Here is a 17,206-nt window from a genome sequence, read left to right as displayed (position 1 = left end):
GCTGGGGCAAGTAACAGCCCAGTTCAGAAAAGCTCAGATTGGAATCTGTAAAATGGGGGGTAATGCCCCCCTACACTAAAGACTGCTCTTAATACTAAAGTAATATTTTCATAATGTTCTCCAAGATGAAAGTGATACACAAATTTTAAGTGTTCTAGATAATACCAATGAAAATCTAGTAATATTTCTTCGTTATTATCCCCTGATACCAAACTACAGCTGTCTCAACAAAGAGGAACAGTGCACTCAAGCCAAAAACACCCCAGGAAGGACCAGCTCTCTTCCAGTCAGAGCCAGGCTGTTCGACTGGGATTTTCTGCACTGAACACATCTCTCTTCCTCCAAGGAACACAGGTCTGTCTGTCTCTGTCTCTGTCTCTGTCTCTGTCTCTCTGTCTCTCTCTCTCTCTCTCCTATCTCCATCTCTCTCTCTCTCCCCCTCCCATCTTGGCTATTTCTGAGGGTGGGAGGTAGGGGTAATAACTTCTCAACCTCTACTCCAAGAAAAGTTTTAAAATATTTTTACTGTACTTTCGCTGAAATCATTCTCTCAGTAAATGTTTGGGGTTGTGATCATTTTAAGGTGTAGCTAGAAAGAATATAGACTAATATGAGCTAAGGAAAACATGATATAATCCTGAAAATCGGAGGCCATGTAATGGAGAATAAAGAACAAAAAAACAAAAACCACCACGACAAACAGTGGCCTGCTTTGCAGATATGTGACCAACATACTCAAACAACCCTCATCTATCCCAAATATCTGGCACCCAAAAGAAAAACTTGGCATGAGGTTTCATATAACCTAAACCAAACTGATATTCCCCACCCCACCTCCTATGCTCCACAACCCACTATAGAGCAAATCCTCAGGAGGCAACCACAACAGCTTAAGTCCCTGCTCTCTCAAGCCCTTTGCCACTGCCCTGTTTCAGGGCCTCCTCCTTATCTCTCCCCCAAACATGACATTCTCCTAAAATGGCTCTTCTCCCTCCAGCCATTCTCCCAAGTCACCCTCCATGGTGTCCCCAGGGGGGTTCCTCCTGAGACATAAGTCCAGTGCTACCTGTGGCTCTCAGGTAAAGTCACCAGGGGCTTTAGAACCCCTCGGGGTAGAAATCTAGAGAAGACTACTCTGTTTCATTCAGCTTGGCTCCAAGTTTGCCATTTTACATAGTGAGGTAACAAATTAAATTCTATTTGAAAATAAAATTATCCTGAGCTAAATGTTGAAAGCTGCTGGCCAAAAGGATGGATAAAAGCTAAACCTCTTGGCATGGCATTCAAGGCTCTCCTGCCTGCTCCTACCTTGAGCTCCTTCTACAATTCTGCACACAGTTCCTGAGAGAGAGCCAGGCACCAGCACACCATTCAACAGATCACGTGCTTAGCCTAAAATTCGCCTCCATCTACTGACACTGCCTGTCCTGTGAGAAGAGAAAACCTCTGCTGACCATACACCTATGTTCACTTAATTACCTATCTCTGTATTTCTAATAGTAATCACAGTATCTGGTAGGCACTCAATAAAATTTCACTTAGTCATTCGCTAATAAATGAATAAAACAAAAAAAATCAAATACTACCTAACCCATTTCACAATCATGATTCACAAAGCTTAAAAATAAAGAGGCCACTTTGATGTCCTTTAATTGCACCTGCTACCACAGGGTTTCCTAACCATTAGTTAAAAATTCTAATTGGTACGGTTGCCTGGGTGGCTCAGTCAGTTGAGCGTCCGACTCTTGATTTTGACTCAGGTCATGATCCCAAGGTGGTGGGATCAAGCCCCACCATCAGGGTCTGTGCTGAGCATGGAGCCTTCTCAAGATTCTCTCTCTCTCTCTCTCTCTCTCTCTCTCTCTCTCTCTCTCTCTCTGTCTCTCTCTCTCTCTCTCTGTCTCTCTCCCCCTTTGCCCCTCTCCCCTGCCTGTGTGCTCTCTCTAAAATTAAAAAAAAAAAATCTAATTAGTAGATCAATACTAGCATTTAAAAATATGGGATAGAATAGAAAATATCATAGCATCTCATGAATTCAAGTTCAGCATCACATTGTGAAATTTAAATGAGTAAATACATAAACATACCCATACACATAAATTTCTGTGTATACTAGAATACTATGTAAAATATATTTCCTACTGATATTGTGCTCAATTTTTTTTCTGTCAAAATCTTAAGTCAATTACAGATTAGATTAACATGATGAGTAAAGTCTTCAGTTTAGTTTAAAAAACAGAGAGAGAATGCCATTGGGGGGAGGGGGTACCTGGGTGGCTCAGTTGGTTAAGTGTCTGATTCTTGATTTCAGCTCAGGTCATGATCTCATGGTTAGTAAGTTCCAGCCCCACATCAGGCTCTGTACTGACAGTGCGGAGCCTGCTTGCGATTCTCTCTCTCTCTCTCTCTCTCTCTCTCTCTCTCTCTCTCTCTCTCTCCCTCCCTCCCTCCCTCCCTCCCTCCACCCCTCCCCCACTTGTGCTGTCTCACTCTCTCTCAAAATACATAAGCTTAAAAAAAAAGTTAAAAAAACCCACATAGATACTTCATCCTTCATGACAAAATCCAGTTCAGACAATAATGGTGTTAAGCATGCCAATTAAAATGGTTCACTGAATGTGAGGGAGTCTAAAAAAAAAAAAAAAGATCTTCATGAGAATACACCTGAAGAATATGCCTGATTAAATGCACAAAGAAAGCTGCACCAGCACACCTGTTAATTCAGTGCTGTGGGTTTTGGGTTTCGAATTAGTATCAAGTGCATCCTCTAGCCTGGCCTCTTCTCCATCCTGTATTTCTTAAGGCAGTCTTGAATACCTCTACATTATTTACAACATCCCTACTAACTCTGGCCTTCCCTCAAATGCTGGGAGACAACTCCATGGATGGCGTGTATAGGGGCTCAGGGAAGAAGCTGGAAGCTCACACTAATCCTCTGCAGAGCAACCAGTTCCAGGTATAAAACTCTGTGTTCTCACAACAGAGACATATAAAGGGCTAACTGATTTGGTCTGTAAAACCATTTCTCCAAAATTAGTTTCAGGACTGTCAACACATGGAACTGTCAAACCCATCTCAAAAGAGGTAAAAACTGACCAAGGGCCGAGCTGGCTAAATGACATACTGCCAGTCCCATGGACTTAGAAATGTTGCTGAATGGTTTTTGTTGTTGTTAACCACAGAAGAAAAGGTTTAAATTATATACCGGTTAAAACAACAACGACAACAGTGTTCTAGTCCACTTGTAGCCTAGTCTGAGGGACAGACGAATGGCCTTTGGCTGTCATAGTGAAATAAAGTATTCTAGGAACCATAAACTATAATTAGAGCATTCCATTCCCTGTCATGCTTGGCCACTATATTCACCAAATTCCCTATGTCCTTAAAGTCACAATACATTATTCCAGATGGCCAACTGTGGCCAGCATTTATAAATTTGTAACGAGCCATTAAATTATCTAACTCCAGCTGCTGGCACCCACTGGAAGCTAAGTGACACATGGGAAAAACACAGGCAAACTGTGGGCCAACCTGGGAGTGAGAGCCTCTTTAGAGATGCCCCCATCAAGTGCCTTTAGTATCTCAAAACATGGAAAGTAAAGAGACAAGGAGCTTTCGAAAGAGGTCCAGAAACACTGCAATGATCTGAGGAAGGAGTGGACAAGTACATCTTTAGCTGTAGCTCTTTTGGCCAAAAAGTATAAAACCCTAAGGGCAGATTCTTGCAGCACAAAAAGAAGCAGGGGCCGAACTGAAAGCATCATTAAAAGATGTCCCATACTCTGTGTAATGGTTTGTATCAGCTTAAAAATAATGCCCCAAACTTTCAAAAGCATCTCCATAAGTTAACACTGTAGTAGTGAGATCAAATCCTGCAAGAATGAAAATCTAAGACAAATCCTCTTTGCTGAGAGAATACTCCAGATTCTTATAATCAACCTGTCCTGCTTCTGCTTATTACTTAAAAAAAAAAAAAAAAAAAAAAAGGTGTTTCGGGACACCTGGGTGGCTCAGTTGGTTAAGTGTCCAACTTTGGCTCAGGTCATGATCTCGCAGTCCATGAGTTCAAGCTCTGCATCTGGCTCTGTGCTGACAGCTCGGAGCATGGAGCCTGTTTCTGATTCTGTGTCTCCCCCTCTCTCTCTGCCCCTCCCCCACTCATGCTCTGTCTCTGAGAAATGAATAAACCTTAAAAAAATTAAAAAAAAAGGTGTTTCAATAATGTGCATGGAAACTATCTCAAAAGATATGTGTCAAATTTTAAAAGGAATTATCTCTTACATTTTTTTTTAAGAGAGGGAGCAAGTGTGCACCTGTGGGGGAGGAGCAGAGGAAAAGGGAGGAAGAGAATCTTTTTTTTTAAAATTATTTCTTTATTGAGAGAGAGAGAGAGAGAGCGCGCGCACATGCACGAGCAGGGGAGGGACGGAGGGTGGGGGACAGAGAGAATTTCAAGTAGGCTCCATGCTGTCAGTGCAAAGCCCAAATGCAGGGCTTGGTCCCACCAACCTCAAGATCGTGACCTGAGCTGAAACTGAGATTCGGACGCTTAAATGACTGAGCCACCCGTCTCATGACCATGAGTATCACGGCCTGAGCCTAAATCAAGAGTCAGACACTTAACAGACTGAGTTACCCAGAAGTCCCTATCTCTTACATTTTAATGTAAAATTCTTAAACACATAGAACTAACTTTCCAATGGGTATCACGGAAATTAGGGGCAAATTTTCCCCAAATAAAGTGGGCTCTTCAGTCTGACAAGTAAAAACACCTAACTGCGTTTTCATTTACACGAGGAACTGTAGGAAATGTGGAAAGAAGTATTATTCAGTCACTGTCTTCAAGGAGTTAAGTGATTAGCTGGAGGGAAAATAAAGATACACCCACTTTAAGCACACACATGAAACTAATAAGACTCAGGGGATAGGGTACAGAAATACAAAGTCCAAAGAAGTTTTTTGAAAAGGTGTGAACCATGCAAGAGATGGCTCCATGGAGGGGCTTGGAGTCAGGGTGAACACTGGAAAGGCGTGGGTTTCCTGAAGATTTACAGGGTGATCCAAAAGGTAACATATGATGCAGGCAGGGTCTGGAACCTGGCAAATGGCCCAGCATCTCTCTGATGCTGTTAAGAAGCAATCACGTGGCTAGTGAGGCAATTTCACATAGATGCTCAAGAAATCTAAGGAGGCTGCAGAAATTTAAACCTGTATGGCAAAATTTTTATCAGCCTCACCCAATAACATGTGTCCATCACCCAGTTATGTCACTACCTTAGAGTTCTGAAAATTCACAGGCTTGTAGGAAAGACATCAAAACTCAAGCTCAGCAAATTCCCTTGAGGATTAACCCAATGAGAATAAGGAAGAAGAATTGTGGAAAAGGGGCATGTTTATCAACTGGAGAATGAAGAGGTAAGATCTAGGATTTGGGGAAGCATCACAGCACTTTTATGTAATCCTGTCACATTCACTGCTTGTTTTATACACATGATCTATTTCCCCAAAATAGATTAAATGTGGGTAAGGAACATGCTAATATGGTGCTTACATTGTTGTACTGCTAAAAAGTCTGGAATGATGCACTATTATTGGGCATCTGTCATACTCCAAGAATGGTGTTAGTCTTTGAGGCCTCAAGAAGACAGAATGGGTTAGAGTATTTCCAAGTAACAAAATTGTCAAATTCACGAGTTAACAACTTAGGTGCAAACTAAGCATCTTATTAGAGGCATATTCTAAAGACTGAAACGCTGGTGTACATTTCTCTTTTTTCAAAGATCTTAAAGGAAGCTGTACATTATTAGTTGCTTTTTATTTTTTTAAGGAAGCAATCAGACAACAGCAAATGTCACCCTGTCACTTTATAATAGTTTTATTTCTGAATCAGGAACATTAATCTAGGGGTGCCTAGATGGCTCAGTCAGTTGGGCAGCCGACTTCAGCTCAGGTCATGATCTCACTGTTCATGAGTTTGAGCCCCACATCGGGCTCACTGCTGTCAGTGCAGAACACGCTTTGGATCCTCTGTCCCCCCACTTCCGCCTTTCTCTCAAAAATAAACAAAAAAAATGTTAAAACAAAAACAAAAAAAAGATCACTGAAATATCTGAAAATGTGTGAACATTTATTGTTACTTACTGTCATCTGCCCAGCACCCACCTCCCTTTCCAGGAACATCTCCGTATGATTCCAGGGAAAGCTGCCATGCTCTCACATTCCTCCATACCTCACACCGCAGTTCACTGGTTCAGGACTGGCCTCCTGACCAAAGCCTAGTAAATTAAAGCCTCCCTATCAAACACCCCCACCCCATGTTTCCAACTAGAACTAGAAAAATAGAGAAAGTGGTAGATAGCAAAGTCCAGGGACAGATGGCAATCATATTTAAGTCACCTGAAAGACCACCTCTGAGGCAAGAAACAGAAGGTAAAAACAAGAGACAGAGATGGAAAGCCTTAATTTCTGTGGTTCCAGCGCCTGTCTATACCCTGCCTTTCCCTCATATTGGCTGTTTAACTCTTCCCTTGATCATGCAGAATGCCCCGGTATCTTTCCCCAAAAATCCCAACATAAAGTACCTTCCTCCACTACACCATTCTGCATTAGAAATGCCAACCATAGCCTCTAACTGCCAGCCAAATATCCTCTGAGCTGTGGAGGGACAGGGCTGGTATGTTTTATACATTTGGCTTCCTGCTCTTTACCAGTGCTGTGGATACCTCTTCTAAAGATAATCATTTATAAGTACCCCATTGGTCGTGGCCAGATATAAAAAGATTACGTGGGCCAATTGGAGCCCTATCCTCATATTCAACCTCATAGGGATCTGAACTAGAGAAAACCAGGATATTGAGTCATTTCAAAGAGGTCAAAAGAGAAAAGATTGGCAAGATGTAGAGCTGTAACTACAGTACGCCAAAGCCATGTGCGGGCTGAATTAGGAGGGGGCAGATACTATTACTATGCACAGGGCTCCAACGAAAGAGGCACACAGTCCATGTGAAAGATGAAGAATGCCTCCAGCCCCACAGCGGCCTCAGTCACTAATGGATTTCTAGGTCTGGGTAAGCCTGAAATTTTGCAGTAACCCTCTCCCACTCCTCCCTCACTCTACCACAGGCCCATATCCTTTTTATTAAGATAATTCAAGTGAATTTCTGTTCTGGACAACTGGAAAGAACTAACCAAAAATAATTTTGAATGCAGGATTCTTTTCAGAGAAGCCAAACAAACAGTAAACACAGACCAAATGCTTGTTACCTGGCTACCCAGATCCCTCCCAGCAGATTACTATGTAATGGGATCATGTCAAAATTGACAAATACACAAATACTCAAGACCATCTTCTTTAATCAACTTGGTGTCAAAAATCAAAATGTAATTTAAGAGACTATTAACACCTACCCAGCATCAATCTCTCTATAAATCAAAAAACTAATACATTAAATTGAATGGTATCACTGAAGATGGTGGTTACATAAAACTTTAGCTATCTGAACTGCAGTGTTAACGTAAAACCTACTTTTTGACACTTCCAATTTTTTCTTATCATGTAACATGTTTATTTTTAAAGTGTACAGGACTTTACAAATGTCCTATATATAAATTATATTTTCTCTTTTTATCTTCCTATGAGGGTACTTACTCACAGGTCTACTTTGGTAGAAACTGGCAAAGGAGTTAGACCGTGTAAATGAACTTAATAAAGGCAACAGATATGACCACATGAGACACCAAACAATGAAATGAAGAAGGTCCTAAGTGTACAGGACTTTCAGATACCTACAATAGATCTGCCATCTGTTCCCAGTAACTGCCAGATAAAGAAGTATTATGATGTTGGTAGCTTTTACAGAATTTTTCTGTCCTTTCTCACTAATCTACCTCAATTACTTACATAAGAGAGCAGAGGAAGAAATGAGGTACCAATGTATGCTATAGCATAAATGAACCTTGAAAATGTTTTGCTAAGGAAAAGAAACCCAGTCACAAAAGGCCACATATTGCCTGATTCCACCTATATGAAATTCCCAGAACAGGCAAATCCACAGCCAGAAAGTACAGTAGTGGTTGCCTGGGGCTAGGGGGAGGTGAAAATGAGAAGTGACTGCTAATGTGTATGGGATTTCTTTCTGGGTGAGAAAAATGTTCTGGAATTAGTGGTGGCTGTTGGACAGCTCTGTGAGTATATTAAAAACCACTAAAGTGTACCCTTTACAGGGACAAATTTTATGATATGTAAATTATATCTCGATAAAGCTGATATTTAAGAGACAGATGGGGTCAGGGGCACATTTGCAGAGAGAGCCAGGAAAAGGCTAGGAAAAGAGAAAACGCTTAAGTTTTCCTCTTCTGCTTACCCAGGCAGTCCTCAAAAGACAGGTTATATTCCCCAAGTTCATTCACAAGTTAACTTATGGGAATTTTCTCATAGAAATGGTGACTATGGAGTTCTTTAAAAGTAAGAGACTGACTTAAGGAAATCATGTTGCTGGGCGGGGAAAAGGAGTTAAGGCAAAGGCTAAGTGTGCAGTAAGAGAGCAATAAAAGAATGAGAACCAAGGGAAGTCCACTGAGGTGGCTGAGAAAGGAGAACATGGGCTCTAGAAGACAGGGGCAGGAACGGGGCTGGGGTAGGAAGAGGGAATGGTGGGTGGTGAAGCAGTGTAATGAAGGAGAGGATTGGTAGGCTGGTGCTCCCCACCAGGATCATTCACCTCAGCTACTAGGGGATGTCAGCACAGCTAAGCTGATAACAGAATGGGAAGAGTATAAGAAACAGCAGCAGGAAGCCAAGCTGATTTCCAAAGTGGGGAGGGGTCATCCCCAGCAATCAAGAGGAAAAAAAGGGAGGGAAAGAAAAACCTGGGGAACTGTACCTAAACAAGAAAGAAACTATTCCTGCAATCCTATGGTCAGGAAACTACTGAAGCGATACGTATACAGAAAATAAATGGAGAGTATAACCCAGAACTACATACACGTAATGACCTGAACAGACTTTCTTCTCATTACTTTTCACGAACCTCTTTCATATCAAACGGCTCCTGCAGATTCCGATTTACAAATAATGGGTGGTATATTTACTGTACTCTAGGCACCATACCTCTCTCTCAAATAATACCAAATAATACAAAATTTAGGGAAACAGCTTCAAGAGTGGATGAGGAAAATAATGGATAGCTATTAAATCCCTGTTAATCCTGACTATAAATGTCAATTCCATCATGCAAGAAGACTTTCCCTGGGGACATAAAAGTGTTCCATCCGAACGGGCGGGTGGGTATGCACATAAGAAAAGCTCTCAATTAATTTTAGAGCAATGAGTCCAAGCTTTAGAAGCCAAAAGCTGACTTTCTGCTTTAATGAGAGGGGTCCTCAGAGATCTGCAGCCTGGCCTCTACAGTTTTGCTGCAGTAGAAACAGAAACAGCCATGCCAAGGTTCAAGCCTCAGTTCCTCTCCAAGTTCCAATGTTCTTCACACTACTTCGTCCATCCTCTCAAAATGACTAGCTTTCTTCCTCTTGTGTTCACCCTTTGCCTCTCAGTTACTAGAGCACTAATTGCTTATACTACCTTCCTGGCACTTGCATCCATGTTTGGTTAATGTTTCATGTAAATAGGTCTTGTCTTCCTATTGAGACAATTCTAGACCATGTTTTAAAGATTTATTTATATATCCAATAGGAGGCTAGCTTTGCACTCTCACTAGAAAGAAGGTGAATATTTTATATATGCATACATACATAGATACATGTATAAATTTTTGTTATGTTTATTCATTCTGGCAGGGGTAGGTGATTATGAATTAACAGTCTAATTCTGGAAAGTCTCTAAGTAAAACCATCATATTATAGATCGTAAAAAATATAAAGCCAATATCTAAACTATCTCATTAAAAACTCATGACTGCTAGGTAGAAAAGACATTAAGACATCTCTCAAAAAAGGTAAACTTAAAAATCTTTTAAGGTTTTAAAATAGGCTTTCCCCCATCTATGTGCAGGTCTGTCTATTCTGGAATTATGTAAACAACTTAAGTACATAACTTTAACCACAGCTTGAAATTTGTACTCACGTGGGAGAAACTATGACAAGTTTTGCTCCAATTTTCAGTGTACAGAATCCAGCTCTTTTCCTCCTGAGAAAAACCCTGTCCCTGAATTTTTATTTTTATCTATAACTGCAGAATTTTTTTAGGATATACCTTTCAAGTTTCCTTACTAATTTTGATTAGCACTAGAAAGCTAATTTAGGCCCAGAGAAACTGTCTACCCTCCTGGAGATTACAAACTAAAAGGCCTCAACAGTGATAGAGGTTGGGGACGGGCGGCGGGGGGGGGGGGGGGGGGGGGGGGGGCACTTTATCATCTCTGGGACCAAGAGGATCCACCCAGAGAGGGGCTGGAATGAGGCCTGGGATTAGAGGAAGAATGTGCTCCCCCTGCCAGGAGACAGCACTGTACTCAGTTTGGGCACAACATTAAGGCTTCTTAGGTGTCAAGATATCAAAACATAAACTGTGACCTGCTTACTGGGGGAAAGGGCAGACGGATATTTTGAAGAAGAGATAAAAAGTTGATTTTCACTTTGAGGGGAAGACTCAGACAGAACAGGATATGAATATTAAGTGAGAACACTCAGGCCATGTCCCAGGAAAATGTTTCTCAAAAAGTGTATCAGATGCATTAAAAATGCAGATCACTGGGTTCCCTCCTCCAGTGGTGAATCTCAACTTATGGGGGAACCTTAAATGCGCATTTTTAAGTAAGTGTGCTATTGAGTCCTCTGCATCCAAAAACAGTGCTTGAGAGCAGTGCCAAATTTTCAGCTGAAACAGCAGAACAAAGATGTGGTACAAGATCTGCGTTGTTGCTACCTGTGTCTTAGTACCAGAAAGCACAAAAAGGAGATTCATTTTTACAACAACAATTTGACTGATGCATTATTCCCAATCAGAATTTAAATTTACACTTAGCCAAGTGGCCAACTACTTACTGCTCTATAAATATACTCAAGACCAAATACCTGATGGGTATTTTAAGCTCACATTTGTGTGGCTGGATCTATAAAGTTTTAACCAGTAAGTGTCTATGTGAAGGCATTCAAGTTGCTCTGTCCAAATTGGTAGCCACTGGCCACACGTGACTAATGACCATAAGAAATGTGAGTGGTAAAATACATATTGGATTTCAAAGACTTAGTAGAAAGAATGTAAAGTATCTTGCGAATAACTTCTTATACTGATTGCACATTGATACGATAATATTTGAGATGATTTAACTACAAGATGAAAGTTAAAAATCACATGTGGGTAGGTGGCTCAGTTGGTTAAGTATCTGACTTCGGCTCAGGTCATGATCTCAGGGTTTGTTGAATTTGAGCCCTGCATCAGGCTCTGTGCACAGCACAGAGCCTGCTTCAGATCCTCTGTCCCCTTCTCATTCTGTCCATCCCCTGCATGCACATGTGTACTTGCTCTTTCTCTCTCAAAAAACAAAACCATTAAAAAAAAAAAAATCACATGTGGCTAGTTTTACATTTCTTTTGGACAATACTGCTTTAAACATTTAAAGCAAATCAGTGCTTTAGCTGATTAAATGCTCCACCAAAATTATTGTTCATTCAAATGCTTGTATTTAAAGGGAGTCTGGCCTATACATATAGCCGCCAATAACTTATATGCTCTAGGGATATAATGTAAAAGATACAATTAGTGAGTGGCCTTCAGCTCATTTTCCTATGGCTATCAGGTGTCCTTGATTCCCCACTAACCATGTAAACTCAAGGTCAATTTCTTCTTCCAAGTCCATAGCTTACCAGAAAGGCTCTTATGAATAATTTTAGCTCATAAATGTTGACGAGTGACAACTCCCAAAGGAATTTCATTTTTTTTTTTTTAATTTTTTTTTTCAACGTTTATTTATTTTTGGGACAGAGAGAGACAGAGCATGAACGGGGGAGGGGCAGAGAGAGAGGGAGACACAGAATCGGAAACAGGCTCCAGGCTCTGAGCCATCAGTCCAGAGCCGGACGCGGGGCTCGAACTCCCGGACCGCGAGATCGTGACCTGGCTGAAGTCGGACACTTAACCGACTGCGCCACCCAGGCGCCCCAGGAATTTCATTTTTAATTTCTGTCTTTTTTAACTACTCATTTATGTATAGGCTTTTTCCTATAACTTTTCTATGACATGATTTTTTTGTGGAAATAATTAAAACTTCTGAATGTGATATTAGGAATTTATGTTTTGTTTTCCTTATTACAAATTAGTTCAGATTTTATGTCAGGAAAAAATTCAAATACAGGTAAGAAAAAAGGGAAGTCATTCAGAAATAAACACTATTTTGGTGTACATCCTCCCAATTTTTAAAATTACTGCTGATGAGTGTTGATACAAAAATATTAATTCTAATTACTTTATCAATATTTTCAAGCAAAATGTACTTTTTAATGGACTACTTTTCATTTCCTACTTTATGTTGATTCTACAAAATATAACCTGTAACCATAAACACTTATCACTTGTAAAAAGAAACCATTTACCTTTTACATTTCTTTAAAAGATCTAAGTTTTTTTGTTTTTATTTCAAATAAAATGTTGCTTTGCAAAAAGTCCAGCTTTTTCTAAATCACTTTCATTACCACATGTTCCACACTACTGGGGCAATTTGGTCAGAGGTCAGGAATGTGGGTACACCATCATGGGATGCAGGAAATCATTTACAGAATGCATAAAAAAAAGTCACTTCACAGCACTCTGCCTTAAGGCTGAATCGGCACGGCATGATCTCTGCTACACAACACAATGCACCAATGCTCTTCTCATCTTCCTTCTAAATTATAAATGGGAGCGCACAATTTAGGCACAAGTATAAATCTCCCCAGCCTCGTATATATAAAATTTGTGAACATGTGGCAAGAGTCAATATTAATTCTAATTACTTTCTAAAACATTCCTAAGTCTTGACCTTTTAATTTTTTTATTGTTTAGTATTTATTTTCGAGAGAGAGAGAGAGAGAGACAGAGACAGAGAGTGAGGTGGGGGGGGGGGGAGCACAGAGAGAGCTGGAGACACAGAATCTGAAGCAGGCTCCAGGTTCTGAGCTGTCAGCATAGAGCCCGATATAGGGCTCAAACACACAAACCCTGAGATCATAACCTGAGCCAAAATCGGCTGCATAACTGACTGAGCCACCCAGGTGCCCAGTCTCAACATTTTATAAGCTAACAATTCAAGAGACCCTCTCTCCACCTAACTTGTGTGAGGGGGAAACTTTCAGATGAAGGTTTTCTCTACTGTAAGAAAGAGCTGCTGTTTTCAACCCCACCAGGAGATTCTCTAGGTGGATTATGAAGACAGCAGTGCTCAGCTCCTGATGCTTTCACTAGTGTTTTCCTCTGATGTTTCAGATACTAAAGAACAGGAGGGGGGTGCTGAGTGACTGAGAGATGAATCAGACTAATTTTCAAGCAAAAAAAGTCTAAGGAGAATGGAAAGATTCAGAGCTCCCTGGGCAATGGAAGTGACCCAACTCCAGACTCTTTCATCTTTGCAATGATAAACTGGCACTTGACAAGTGACTGCAGGCCTGATTCCTACATTTTTAAAACATGGCCACGTTCCACACCATACCAGGGAAGCCATCTCCCCTATGAAATATCTTACTGAGTCTGATACAACTCTGACACCAACTGGGTGTCCCAGACTATGATTCAACTCTGACACTAAGTGCTTGGAGTTAGCGCTGACCCCCCAGCTTAAGGGATCTGTCCCACAAGACTGCCTCCACTTCAGATGCCAGTCACAGGCCCGAGACCACCATATTTCTGACTAACAGCAAAAGTTCATCAGGTCCATGAACACAACCCTCAGGTTCAAAAATTTACTAGGAGGACTCACAGAACTCCAGAAAATACTTATTTTGCTGGTTTATTATGAAGGACACAACTCAGAAACAGCCAAATGGAAGAGGTATGTAGCCAAGGTATTGGGGGGCAGAACTTCCATGGGGTGGGGGCAGAACTTCCATGGCCTCACAGGACACACCACACTTCCAACACACTGGTGTGTTCCCCAACTCAGAAGTTCTCCAAATCCAGTCATTTAGGAGTTTTTATAAAAGTCTCAATATGTAGACATGATTGATTAAATCATCATCCACTGAGATTAAACTCAATCTCCAGCTCCCCCTCTTTCCTGGAGGTTGGTGGACGGGGCTGAAAGTTCCCACCGTCTCATTATTTGGTCATTCCAATGACCAGTCCCATCCTAACACTATCTAAAGGTTTCACCCTAAGTCACCTCCACTAGCATAAATCCAGGTGTGAGGAAGAAGGCTTTTTATGAATAACAAAAGACAGCAAATTCCAAGGGTTTTAGGAGTTCTGTGCCAGGATCTGAGTGCAAAGATAAAATTTATTTCTTATTATACCACAAAGTTAAAAGCAAGAAGAGGATGAAGGCAAGTAAAACTGAAATTAAGAATGGTTTTTACAACTCAGAGGAAAAAAAAATATATCATATACATAATATATATTACCTATATGTAAAATATGTAATATATATTACATATATAGCAGCTTAATAATAGAAAGGATCTGCGAACTGGGTAAAAACTAGTAGCAAGTAGTTTACCTCACCTTATTTTCTCAGAGAAAAGCCACTTAGTAAAGGACACAACCCAAGGTGGCTGTTACATTATCAATATAAGACACACTATCAATACAGCACACTATAAAAAGATGAATTCCTACAGTAATGTCCTTTGTATATCACCTCGGAGTTTCAGACTGAAATCTAGAGAAGACTCAATATGCAGAACACTTAAGAGGGACAGGAAACTTGGTATGCACATTTCTACTCACATTTCTAGTGCTCTAACCAAGATTTCCCACTTTAGAATGTGCATTTGTAACAGAAATCCTACAACAGTACTCTCTCACGCTGGGCCTATCACTATACTACTTCCCTGTAAGGAACAGGAAGATATTTCTCTCCTCTCAAAATGAGGTGCCAGCCTTCCACACCACTCCCACATTAAAGTGTGTCTTTCAGATAGCTCTGTTGAGTTTGATACTTTAATTCTTACTAGACTTCAGCTGGGTCTAGATGAAATAGTCTCAGACGCCCAAGGAAATAGACCAAACATCAATACTCCACACCAGTCTGGAAATGTGATTCCCCAGACCAGCCACATCAGTATCACCTGTTAGAAATGCAAATTATCAAGCCCTATCCTGGACTTAATGAATCAGAAACTTGGAGGTTGGCCCAGCAATGAACAAAACGACCAGGTGATTCTGATGCATGCTCACATTCTAGAACCACTGTTCCAGACACTGCCGGACTGTTCTGTTACTCCTGTTTTCAGCATATAAGATTTCTTAGAGAGTTCAGAGATCTTTCTGTCCCACAGAAGTGGGAAGTCAGATAACAAGAAAATCTCCTCCAATACACAGATGGTTTTCCTGATATTTTCTGGATTCACTGAAAGCAATTTTTTTTTCTATTTAACTTGAAGGCAACACGTTTTCTTTTCAATAACTTGTCATGGTTACTCATGGCTTCTTCTAGACCACAAGATGCATTCCTGAGCCTTTTAAAGATCTTTTTAAAAACATGTTTCAATTACTCATTATCAATACTCTATACCAATATGCTTTGAAATCATTTTGTATTTTACTGAATATAGAAAAATAGGTATACACTTTGGAGGCAGTCTGCCTTAGCCATTTATCAGCAGTGTGACCTTGGGCAAGCTAGTTAATCTCTCCATGCCTCAATTTCCTCATCTATACACTATAGATAATAATAATGCCCCTCATATATGGTTGTTATAGGATTAGCTGTTAATATATACAATGCATTTAGAACAGTGCCTGCACACAGTAAACACCATGTTAAGTGCTTACTATCATTAACTATAGTAGTTCAGGGACCCAGATAGCATGGAAGAAAAGCCACCCTAGGAAGTTTAAGAAAACTGACCAATACTAAGTACAGCTGGAGATATCCTCCAGAACTGCAGGAAAGACCAGATACAAAAAGCAAGAACTGCTCTACAGTTGTAAATACATCTTCTTTTTTTTTTTTAATTTTTTTTAATGTTTATTTATTTTTGAGAGAGAGAGGGAGACAGAGTGTGAGCAGGGGAGGGGCAGAAAGAGAGAGGGAGATACAGAATCTGAAGCAGGCTCCAGGCTCCAAGCTGTCAGCACAGAGCCCCACCCGGGGCTCAAATTCATGAGCTGTGAGAGCATGACCTGAGCCAAAGTTGGATGCTTAAAAGACTGAGCTACCCAGGCACCCCATATTATTCTTCTTAAAAGGGAGATAATACATAGTAGCCTAGAACCAGAAAGTAAATGATTCATGATCAAAGGTAACTGGCTACCCAAATCATACTAGTCTAAAGGCTTAAATGAAGATTCAAGAAAAAGAGGTAAGGGATTAAAGTACAAATCAATCCACTAGCACAAGCCAGCAGCAAGGTTTCCATAGGCTTCCATGTTAATGAATACACTAGAAAATAAAGCTTCAATTCTAGAGTGACTATCTGGTTAATCATTCATTTATGCACTCAATCAGGCAAGCTCAAGAAAGATCATTAAATCACCACCACTCAAGAGACAAATTATTCTAAGGCAACTGAATAACCTTCCTATAGCATTTAGTTAGCTATATTCCCAGCATCCATTTCCCTCCTCCTCCTTCCTGTTATATACCAAATTTTCTAGCCAAGGAGCTCAGATGGAACTGACCCCTCTCTGCCTCACCCCACAACCCCCACGCCAGAAGTACATCCTCATTAGCTAATGTCAATCAGCGTACCCTCTTCTCTGACTCCACTGGAAGAGAGATTCTAAGGAAGGCCCATGGCCCAAGTCATGATCGATCAGGTCAGTGAGACTGATCCTAGGACATGGTAGAAGTACTGGGGCAGCAGAGGTGCTCTTTTCTCCTGGGTATCCTTACAGATGGATCTGGGACCTGGGGCAGCCATCTGGGAACTATAAGGCCAAAAAATAATAGAGAAGGAAACTGGGTCCTGTGCACACCATTTAAGCCCAGGAATAAGTCTTGCTTAAAGGCCAAATTTGTCTTCTATGTGATCAATACATTTTCTTTACCATTTAAACCACTTTGGGTTAGGTTTCCTTTTGCTTACAATCAAGAGAACTCTAAATGACACATGCATC

At 40.7% G+C, this 17,206-nt stretch overlaps 1 protein-coding gene across 2 annotated transcripts in view; it reads right to left on the bottom strand.

Moving 5' to 3' along the window:
* The window catches only part of SPTBN1 (spectrin beta, non-erythrocytic 1), a 199,863-nt gene that overhangs the window by 126,134 nt on the left and 56,523 nt on the right, over positions 1–17,206 (bottom strand). The window lies entirely within an intron of this gene.

The sequence above is a fragment of the Felis catus genome, chromosome A3, assembly GCF_018350175.1.
Source record: "Felis catus isolate Fca126 chromosome A3, F.catus_Fca126_mat1.0, whole genome shotgun sequence".
In the NCBI taxonomy this organism is placed as follows: domain Eukaryota; kingdom Metazoa; phylum Chordata; class Mammalia; order Carnivora; family Felidae; genus Felis; species Felis catus.
Note: the sequence above shows the minus strand (reverse complement) of the source record. Positions and strands in the feature narration are given on the sequence as shown.